The sequence below is a fragment of the Schistocerca piceifrons genome, chromosome 5, assembly GCF_021461385.2.
Source record: "Schistocerca piceifrons isolate TAMUIC-IGC-003096 chromosome 5, iqSchPice1.1, whole genome shotgun sequence".
Classification (NCBI taxonomy): domain Eukaryota; kingdom Metazoa; phylum Arthropoda; class Insecta; order Orthoptera; family Acrididae; genus Schistocerca; species Schistocerca piceifrons.
This window is the reverse complement of record NC_060142.1, coordinates 199,002,722-199,014,843: the sequence shown is the minus strand read 5'-3', so window position 1 is coordinate 199,014,843 and position 12,122 is coordinate 199,002,722.

The window sequence follows — 12,122 nt, the reverse complement described above, 5'->3', positions numbered from 1 at the left end:
CTGCCACTTCAACGTGAGAAATATAAAGATGTCATGACGATTGAAAAGAATTGTGCGCCAGCCTCGGACATGGAGTTTTATGACGAGCTGGTCTGTGACAGAACTGTTAAGGTTATTACACACAATTCATCAGAGAGGAAAAGCACATTGAATTACTTATTAAACTTACACACTTATGCTTTTCATTATTAAGTTATCCCTTTCTGATTTCTTTTTATTTTTTATTTATATTTTTTTTTTATTTTGTGTTTATTCTCAGTCTCCTCATATTGAGTAACCTGTAAATTACAAATCGTTATCGTTTCGTTGGTTTTTTGACATCACATTAAAAAAATAAATGCTGCAAGAACGAGACAAGACCACTTTTTTAGAATTCAGTAAACACCGTAATAAGTCTTTAGTTCTGCAATAAGCTGTTACTGTGTGTTAGCGACATAAGTAAAGGTAGGGGAAAGATGAGACCCTTTTTCTAGATAGTTTTCTGCGTTTTATTCGAAAGTATGTCAGCATGACTTGCCTGGTTATTGGACCTACGCCTTCAATTTGAGACGATGCTGAGTTTTACCAGCAGTCGTTCTTTCCACCTACCATTCGCGAGTAGAATAGGACACAGACTAAATGGTAGACGATAGAGTAGTATCGGAAGTTGGGTTCGCCATACACCGTAAAGTCGTCCAGACTACACATGAAGCCGGCCGGAGTGGCCGAGCGGTTAAAGGCGCTACAGTCTGGAACCGCACGACCGCTACGGTCGCAGGTTCGAATCTTGCCTTGGGCATGGATGTGTGTGATGTCCGTAGGTTAGTTAGGTTTAAGTAGTTCTAAGTTCTAGGGGACTTATGACCACAGCAGTTGAGTCCCATAGTGCTCGGAGCCATTTGAACCATTTGAACTACACATGAAAATTTGAATCTGCGACGAAAGATCTTTCAACCATTAGAACAAGAGACGAGCGTTGTCGTACTAACGTTTCTTAGGAACTACGAGGGCAGTATTACTCTGTTCAGTGACGTTTCATTCGAACACCGTATACGAGAGTGGCCATAAATTTGGCCTTTAAGGTATTCTTGGAGTACTTTATTTATACCGGTTAATTCTTCGACATCACGTATTGTAAACATGGAAAGAATTTCTCAGTGGAAAAACTGATACTAACCAGAATGTGTGAGAAGATGATCGCCATGACGCGTCCTTCATGGCTGCCCCATTTCAACGGGTCAAGCCACGCCTCCTTCTGCATCTCTTGCAGCCCTTGTGTTCCTTTCCTTCCTTTCTCGCGTCACTGCAGCGACTCCAATACGCCGCTAATCGTATTCTCGTTTCCAGGGAGACGGGGCGGAGCGGCCGGTGCCGCCGTCCGTGCTCAGACTCCGTACAGCGCACGCGCTGCGCGGGTGGCCTAGCAATCAGGGAGCTGACTCTCGCAACGCCAAACTTGTCTTTGACCACGGTGTGGTAAAATATTTTGGTTTCACTTTACCCTCACGCGTTGCTCTGTTCTAGCACCAATGTTTAGAACAGTAAAATTCTGATAAACTTCCGAGAGTTTCTGTTTTCCAGGCACACTTCAAAGCTCCCAATAACTTTGCCGGAGTATGTTTCTTGGTTGGTTTCAGCAATGATTCAAAGGCAGATTTACTAATAAAAATTACGCCAGGCTTGTAGCAATACGTCAGCTGGCCATTAGCTACATATGGAATCTGAGTAACGCGTTCTTGACGAAAACTCAAGCAGAATAATTCATGAATTACTGATGTAGGAGCCTACATAAAATTGGAGAAAACTACTGAAGTAATTTGTTACGTTTAAAAATAGTTAAAAAGCATAATCATATATGCTTCGAATGAAGAAAAGGAGCTATTTTCATACGCTTAGACGTAACAGTACATGACGTAACTCAGTCTTTTCAGGAAAGAAATACAATTAAAGAATGGGAAAGCTGACAGATTAAAACGAGAGTGACAGTAATTCCCAATATGCTCTACAAGGATGACTAGAGGAGAAGTGCAAAGCTCTAGACTCGTGAATGACAAAGGGAAACTTAGAAGTCACTTACAAGAAAACTAAACAAAGCTTTCGAAGAAAGATTAGCAGCTATCTAAATGTCAAGAACTCATATGAGAAGCCACCTGCTTAGGTGAGTGGTAACATTCTCGCCTTCCAAGCAAGCAGGCTCGGGTTCGATTCCTGGCCGGGTTGGAGATTTTCTTCGCACGTGAACTGGGTCTGGGGCCTCCCAGCCAACGTTGTCATACGCTTATTTCAATTTTTTTGTGGAAGAAGCCAGTACTGACATAAGAGGCAGTTCTGAAAAATGGAAGGAATAAACAGAAGGACCGTGTAAAGAGAAAAATGCATATTTAAACCGACAAAAGTGTTCCACCTTGACCTTGGTATGTATCAGACATGTTAAATACCCTCAGAACTTAGTGTCTGACTCCTAAAGAAGGACTTGATGAGAGGTGTGAATAATACGGAACCACCAGTTTATCAAGTCATTGTTTCGAAATACTAACACCAATTAATGAAGGAAGAACGTAAGTTATTAAGATAGTATATTCTGATATGAAATGCTGTATTGTGTTGAAAGATAGACTGCCCAACAGGTGTATATGTTTTTTTACATTGTAGATCTGAAGATGGTCATTACTGACTGAAATGGTCATCGTCAAAGGAATTTATATTGTGATCAAAGACTGAAATAAAAAAAAAAAAACATTTGACAGCATTGGATCACTGTTCATATTCGCGACCATGTCGCAGCTGGTGAAAGAGCATTTGAAGAACTTAAAGATTGATAGAAGCCGAACTTGCTTTGTAGAAATAAAATTAGACACGTAGTATTTCAGTACTAGTGACGTAGAGATACACCTTTAAAAAGCTGTCTTTACAAGTAAGTGCTTGATATTCTATATCCTCCAACATTGAAAGGTTCAGTCAACTCCAGTAAGAGGTCTTTCGTGTGTCCTAATGCTCTAATTGTTCCAAGCCAAGAGCATGTCGCAATGACTCTCTCTCTTCTCCTGTTACTACCAGGAAACAGAAGTGATGAAGTCCAACCCATTCATTTTCGGGATGCTCTCCATCTTCCAAACGTTGTATGAACAAAACTGCGCTTCCGAATTTTACAGCTAGACGTACCTCTGGATACAACATTTCGTTCACGAAATAACGGTAAAAGCACTAGAGAGTAGGCCCATAATGCTACACTCCCCTTTGCATTCCAGACATATCTTTGTATGGAGCATACATTTCGACTCTGAGGATAAGGTTTTTCAACAGCAGAATAAAACCACAGCAACCATTTCTGGCACGCTTACAGAAAAACACCTGATTCTTCCGGATACCACCATATTTTAGTAATGCGCAGATATCACTCTATCGTCATGGAGAATATGCTGGGCATCACTTGTGTTATCCAAATTCCCTCATCAGTGTGAGTAGCACAATCCGAAAACAAAGAATATCGCAAATTAAGCTAACGGCCGCAGGGACATTAGATACCAGACGTAACAGCCAAGAAACCCATAACGTCTACGTTATAAATTTTGGTAACTAATCTGTGTAGTAGACTATTAAAAGGCGGAACAGTAATTCAAAGATAAAAACCTATCAAACACAATATAGAAATATTCACGGCAAGTGCCTCTCCCTCCGTATGTCTATGCATGATTTAGTTTTATTTTAGTTTCACTTCGAGCGACACTGACTTGGAAGCAAGATCACGAAAGAAACAACGTTTAAAGCCACTAAAACTCGTAGAAGTGCTGAGAAAACTAACGGGTCAACCAAATGACTTCATCTTGCACACTACAACTGTAAAATAAACAAGACAATCAGTGACTGATAATTAACTAACAGTAATTGCAGTACTTTGCCACTATAAGAATGAAACTATCTTAACTTTTTGTATGGAATATGGCTAAGACGCTGGTAATACAGTTCAGAACAGCAATTTCCTGCCGAAATAGTAACTTTACTTCGTGTATAATATTGTAACCACAAAATTTAAACTTTCTAAACAGTCTATCCGTTCTCAAAATTACTTTCCACCTTAAAACTAACACAAAGCAACATTAGTTACGATACAAAATTATGTAATACGCAGACGATGTGAGGAGCCGGTGTCCGGGATTGCTGCATACTATTGATTAGTACCTGTCACTAACTGCTGTTTATGAATAAAAGTAAAACTCAACCACTGTTATTCCCGTTCTTCATGTGCTCCGTAATAAAAGCGATCCAAATGAACAAACAGTGTGTATAAACAGAAAAACATGACAGTCAACATGCAAACATATTATGATATTTTAAAAGCTTTAATAATCTTTATCGCAATAAAACATAAAATTACAATTTCCTGATAACCAGTTTCTGTTGACTGACAACCGTCATCTGATAAAGCTTACAAAACACTTAGTGTCCATGTGCAAAACCGGCCAAAACAGTCCTCCAGAATGGATCACGAAAACTGTCTTACAAGGGGTGTCGTTTAGAGATGAAACACACTATAATAGAAGTCTCCCAATCAACCAAAATCCACCATTCGTCTTCCTTTCAACCGACTATAATGCTCGTCCCATTACATACCGCTTTACATTGTTACGACTTGATATTTAATCGGCGTGATTGTGTCAAGCAGCTCACCACAAATAGTGTATTCGAACGCAAAACGATTGATTTTCTTGCTCTTCAGCACTAGCTTACACTTTTCCACATTTAGAAGAAGCAGCCATTCCATCACCCAGAAATTCAGAAACCTTCTACAGTCACTCAATGACGGCTGATCGCAATTCACCCTGTCCGTCAGATGGTTTATGTGCACATAGAATAAGAACTGTCCTATCACCCTTTCCTGAGGCACTCCTGACTATACCCTTGTCTCTGATCACCTCTCTCTGTCCATGACTAGGTTTTGTAATTTAAGATGTCTCCGAGCCATTCACCTATCTGAAAATCTCCTCCGTGCGCTCGGATTCTCGTTATCAGTCTGCAGTGGCGCACTCTGTAAATGCTTTCCCGGAATCTAGGAATAATAGCTGTAGCCAAATGAAAAGTAAAACTGCATATAAATCTCTAGCGATTGATGCTGACCTAGAAAAAGAAACTAACCTAGAGTTTATGAAGCTTATATGTTTCCATATCTAGATACCACCAGCGTTTAATCTCAGTTTTCAGCTGTACAAGACACATGAGAATATTTTCTGTTGATTCAGATTCAAATATCTAGTTAAAAGCCTTGAGATATGAATGAGTAAGCGATGTACTAAATTGTCTGAGTCATGTTCTTCGTCCTTAAACTCTGGTTTTATATCCACCAATCTCCATACCTCTAAAATGAAGAAAAGTATGCAGCGAAGATGATTCACAAAACATCTTGTAATTATTGCCGCATGGCTTATATCACTATAATCTGCTAAAATATGTCAGATGATGACATTTTAGAATCAATTACAAAATGAAATATGATTTAAAAGCATACAATTTGTGATATAAGAAAGACTTTCTTTGATTAGTGTCTCAAAATTTTTACAAATGCTTACTGATGATAGTATCCCGGTGTTACAGTTGTAGTTGTATCTGGTTTTAACTAATAACAACAGTTGCACAGACATGTTCGCTTGTTCGCTGTGTGTGTCACCAGAAGCTGAAGATGTGTCACATCAACCCGTATTTCTCCATGAATAACATCATTTATATTTTGACAGCAAGGTACTTTTTCCATTATATATCAGACCTTGATTCAATGTACAACTTCACATCTTCGGTATTTTCTTTTCCTGATGTCATGATTCTCCGCTGCGGTTACTGTAAAACACACATAAATTACGTTTAGAGTTAGTTAATTTGTATAGTTCCTTTTGTTTCGTGCATTGTGAACTCTTGAACAAAGTTCTTGTATATCACACGTAACTATTTCCCGTGTGCACTGCAGAAACCAATTAAGTTCATCTATACTGAATTCGGCGATGTATGCTTGAAGTTTGCATAATCTACCGACCAGTTCTTTATTGTCTTACAGGAGCAGAGAAACACAGAAGGGCGGGTTTCAGGAATACAGTCACGGGATATCTACAGCTACCGAACGGTCAGCGTAGCTAAGCTTGGAGACCGGATGGAGCGTGGAAAATCCGGGATTAGTGCAAGGCTTCTTCGGAAATTTGTAGGACGAGCTGGACTAACTGAATTTCTTCCCGTAACGTTAACGACGGCTTACCACTCTTGCTGCCTAATCCCCACGCCACTGGCCACACTGCACAAACTTTACGTTCCGACGCTCTGGAGACCAGTTTAGAACATCGTCCTGCACGGGAAGATGGCCATTAGCTACCCATTAAAGAATGCGGTCTCCGTATTCGCATTACGTTTTTCAGATAAAAGATTTTTTCCGAAAATAATAAAGTTTCAGTGGAAAATGCCGTGTTACGTTTTCTTTTTCGTACTGTAAATCTACTTCTTGCAAGAGGGCCTGCACGTAGCGTTGATTTTCGACTACGTTCACCACAGTGGCTTGTTCGGATACCCAAAACCAGGAGGTTGGTATAACAAGTAGAAGACAAATGCCTAATCAGTGCTACGTAGCAGCTATTAAATGTAAAGCAACAATGAATCATCTCTGGAGGTTCCGGTTTGTTGAAGCACTTTCGTATTGGAACGGTTTAGTCCTGCTTGTACATCGCGATATCAAAGCCTGATATACAGGCTGGTTTTTCGAAATGAGCTCAAACTACAGGAAAGATCCTTCGTAGGATAAGGACTGAAAATGTCATGTGGACTCATGATCGGAAACGAGTTTCGAGAGAAGTTCCAAGAGGATGAAGATAAAATATCTTTAATATTGGAAGATTCAATGACTGAAAACCCACACGTGTACACACCAGCAAATTGGAATATTCTCTGTGTATTAGAGTTTCAGCTCCACACTCCTGAGGAAAATGAACTGGGCAACATCGTCTGGTAGCCACATTAACCTACCAGCAGGGAAGTAGGGTCACCGGTGGGAAGTGCAGATATCTCTCTCCAGTGAGGCCCTGCGAAAGACTGATCGGTATCACGAGGTGATCGCCAATAATCGTACCCGCACATTGAGACTGAAACGGTACTGATGGGTCGTTGCCACCGTAACATGGGGATTCTCCGCAGCCCACTAGTGGATGTTGCACGGGTTGACGATAGCACCACACGTAAAGGTAGCCTCATCTGTGAATAGGATGGATGACAGTTGTGACCTGTGCACCTAATCGGCGAAAAAACAGGTGCCGTGCAGGCCAAGTCCGTAGGTAATACAGGGTGTTTCAAAAATTACCGGTATATTTGAAACGGCAATAAAAACTAAACGAGCAGCGATAGAATTACACCGTTTGTTGCAATATGCTTGGGACAACAGTACATTTTCAGGCGGATAAACTTTCGAAATTACAGTAGTTACAATTTTCAACAACAGATGGCGCGAAAAGTGATGTGAAACATATAGAAGACAACGCAGTCTGTGGGTGCGCCATTCTGTACGTCGTCTTTCTGCTGTAAGCGTGTGCTGTTCACAACGTGCAAGTGTGCTGTAGACAACATGGTTTATTCCTTAGAACAGAGGATTTTTCTGGTGTTGGAATTCCACCGCCTAGAAGACAGTGTTGTTGCAACAAGACGAAGTTTTCAACGGAGGTTTAATGTAACCAAAGGACCGAAAAGCGATACAATAAAGGATCTGTTTGAAAAATTTCAACGGACTGGGAACGTGACGGATGAACGTGCTGGAAAGGTAGGGCAACCGTGTACGGCAACCACAGAGGGCAACGCGCAGCTAGTGCAGCAGGTAATCCAACAGTGGCCTCAGGTTTCTGTTCGCCGTGTTGCAGCTGCGGTCCAAATGACGCCAACGTCCACGTATCGTCTCATGCGCCAGAGTTCACACCTCTATCCATACAAAATTCAAACGCGGCAACCCCTCAGCGCCGCTACCATTGCTGCACGAGAGATATTCGCTAACGATATAGTGCACAGGATTGATGACGGCGATATGCATGTGGGCAGCATTCGGTTTACTGACGAAGCTTATTTTTACCTGGACGGCTTCGTCAATAAACAGAACTGGCGCATATGGGGAACCGAAAAGCCCCATGTTGCAGTCCCATCGTCCCTGCATCCTCAAAAAGTACTGGTCTGGGCCGCCATTTCTTCCAAAGGAATCATTGGCCCATTTTTCAGATCCGAAACGATTACTGCATCACGCTATCTGGACATTCTTCGTGAATTTGTGGCGGTACAAACTGCCTTAGACGACACTGCGAACACCTCGTGGTTTATGCAAGATGGTGCCCGGCCACATCGCACGGCCGACGTCTTTAATTTCCTGAATGAATATTTCGATGATCGTGTGATTGCTTTGGGCTATCCGAAACATACAGGATGCGGCGTGGATTGGCCTCCCTATTCGCCAGACATGAACCCATGTGACTTCTTTCTGTGGGGACACTTGAAAGACCAGGTGTACCGCCAGAACCCAGAAACAATTGAACAGCTGAAGCAGTACATCTCATCTGCATGTGAAGCCATTCCGCCAGACACGTTGTCAAAGGTTTCGGGTAATTTCATTCAGAGACTACGCCATATTATTGCTACGCATGGTGGATATGTGGAAAATATCGTACTATAGAGTTTCCCAGACCGCAGCGCCATCTGTTGTTGAAAATTGTAACTACTGTAATTTCGAAAGTTTGTCTGCCGGAAAATGTACTGTTGTCCCAAGCATATTGCAACAAACGGTGTATTTCTATCGCTGCTCGTTTAGTTTTTATTGCCGTTTCAAATATACCGGTCATTTTTGAAACACCCTGTAAGATCTGCACGCGTCGTAAGTGGAGCCGCGCGGGATTAGCCGAGCGGCCTCAGTCGCTGCCGTCATGGACTGTGCGGCTGGTCCCTGCGGAGGTTCGAGTGCTCCCTCGGGCATGGGTGTGTGTGTTTGTCCTTAGGATAAATTAGGTTAAGTAGTGTGTAAGCTCAGGAACTGATGACCTTAGCATTTAAGTCCCATAAGATTTCACACAAATTCGAACATTTTTTCGTCGTAAGTGGTACACAAAAGAAATTATCTTTCTTTGCGCAGGATTCATAGGCATGTGAAAATTTTAGAAAGGAAACATTAACACCTTTATAATATCGTAAATCTGATGCAAACCTATGGCGTAGGTACTCGTCGGTCTCACTCGCACACTACTGTACTTAGGCCTCAACATACAATAGACGACTGTAAGTTTCGCCATCTCGTGGTGAATCTGCACCCTTTCTGGCACGCGTCCCTGGACGACATGGTTCGTTTCGCAATTCCTGTACGATGACTCTTTCGACGACATATTTAAATGAGAGCGCAATGCTCTTTAACTCACATGTTGCTTATCGAGCTTGTACCGTTCGCTGTTTCGATTTTCTTTTTTCACAGTTCAGTACACCTTTTCCCTGTTTCCATGCTTTATCCTTGTCCAGTTTTTGACGGGCTACCGCATGGGCCATCTGAGGGGGCTGCGATGTGGAGTTTCCCTCGTTAATGTCGACGGGAAGAATAGATTCGTTTCCTGTTGTGAACAAAACCAATTTTAAAGTGGAATTTTACGTGGCCATTCGATTAAGCGGTCCCGAATTAATCTGGTGCGACATTTGTTTGATAGATATGTATTACTAGGGGCAGTAAAACACCAACACTAATCAGAACTCCAGCAGTGACTGATCAGCGCTTCTGCATGGCGATAGTAGTCAGCGTGGGCCTGGACGGTGCTCTCACTGCAGGAGTATCGATTGTACTTCGCGTTTTACTGTCACTATTAATACATATCGATAAAAGAAATATCGCGGTAACTAATTTTCGACCGCTCTTTGAGACGCGTTTTGTTCGTAACGGCAAACATAAGGACGCTTTCCGTCGACACTCAGCGACGCATGAAAGACTTGACGAACGTTATTTGTCTGGGCTGACTGCTGCTACATACCGCAGAAATGAAATAGCAAATATCTGCGGAAACGTCAGAGAAAATGCCCTCGGCGTATCTCAGGAGGGACATGCCGTGTGTGGTATCGTAACAGGAATATGGACCTGCAGCGCCGCTCTGGGATCTTATGTATTCAAACATGAGCCACTAATCGCTGCTTGCTCCGCTTAAGCAACAGCTACTGTGTTCTTGATAGTGCCACAATTTTTTCCTTTACTCTCCCCTTTCCTTCCTCACTTTGTGAAAATGTTGTGGAAATTTTGGTAGCGTTCCACTGTTTGATTTCTCTATATCTTTTGGCATGAAATGTTTCAGAATTTAAAAAGGTATCTGCGTTTCTTGACATATGCGTAGGAACATAATCTTCATCTTACGGATTAATGAAAGATTGAAATTCCAAGTGAGGGGATTGAAATTACACTAATAAGCAACAGGAAATTTATTGCCGTATGAAAGTAAAAAACGGAATCATCGCTCATCACCCCTTGGAGTCTTGATTTAACCTCTTCGGTGGTTAGTAACAACCCCACAGTCTGTGAAAATGAGAAGGGCGAATGATTAAATATCTGGCCATTTCTACCATCAACCACATTATTAATAGCTGCCCGTGTGAATAGCGGAATCGCCATATAATTCAACCAAACTGTTTATATTTCATTTCATTCAGCCTAATGTTGCTCGTATGATATCAAAACTCGTTTTGACGTATTAGAAAATCATTTTGACTATCTGTTTCAAAATAAAGGAAGAAAGGGGGATATTATATAACCGAAAAATTTCATTTCAAACTCAAATCATAGTCCGCATACATCTGCACAAACCTGAATTGCTATACATGGCAACTCATCAAACTAGAACTGAACAGCTACTATGTGATGCACTCTAATGGTTTGAGGTGCATGCAGCAGTTGATTTGAGTGTGTAGTTTAGTTTATTAACAACTTAAAATCGCCTTTTATATTCTCTTACAGGTAGATCATCTGATTATGACTTTTCAAGAAGTCTAAACCGATTGTAATACCACCCGTGCGGCCCAAAAAGGAAAAAATTACATTAAAACATGTACTGGACGGTTATTTCTTTTCCCTCAGGCAGTGTCCCCATTCTATGCCATTCAACAAAGGGCGTTTCTTCGTGGGCTTCCTGACAAAGTAACAGCTATTGTGCAGCAATCTGATATTTAGATGTATGCTGCGTATACATGACGGCAATGGAGTCCACGTTGCTGGTTTGTTTAATGAGTACCATTACGCTGAGAAAATATTCTTCTTTCGTATCATTTATTTGCTTCTTCTTTCCGTCTGCTCAACTGAGGCCCACGTGACAGTTTCAGTTCTTTATCCTTTTGTCTTTTGTTCCAATATATTTTCATGTTTTCACAACGGCTTTTTTTCCTTTCTGCAGGCCACTTTACAGCTATCCTGACACAACTTCTAACTCAGACCCCTAAGGATAGCAACTTTTTCAGTAACATGTATATCTCAGTTACTTCTTCTGCTTTTATTTCGAGTGTTTTTAAGTAATCCAGCTTGTTGTTCATTTCCTCTGTGTAAATTTCCAAATTAATTCATTTTAATCGTTCATTCGGTTATTACTTCTTTATTTTAGTGTATGTCATCACTGCTTCTCACGTCTAGGCTACTACGAGGCAAATTGTTTGTCATGAGTCTCCACTCTGATACTCCTAGTGCGTATATTTTATAACAGAGTGCCATACGTTCACTTGTGTTGAGGCATTTTGGTTCCACTACCGAGCTGCAATGCACTATTTTTGCATTTAATGACGTGTACTTCAATTTGTAAGCAAAACATTTTGTTTATCCTTTCGTTTATTGCACGTTTTTCCAACAAGTTTTCTTAAATCACCTTCCTTCGAAACGTTTTCTATTTTAACAGTTACTTCGTGTTTCACCGAGTTCTTTATGTTTCGTGGCTCGTTTTTATGTGGTATTACATTCTTATTTCCAAACTAACGTAGTATGGATGTTAGCAAAATAGCAGCAAAGCGTATATATGTCCAGGGAATATCTGTGTACTGTCTTTTGTGGCTACCTTATTTAACATACCTGGTTCTGCCTTGAGGGCTCTGCTTCGGATCTTCTCGTGGAACCTCTTTCTGGGTGGGGGGGGCGGGGGGGG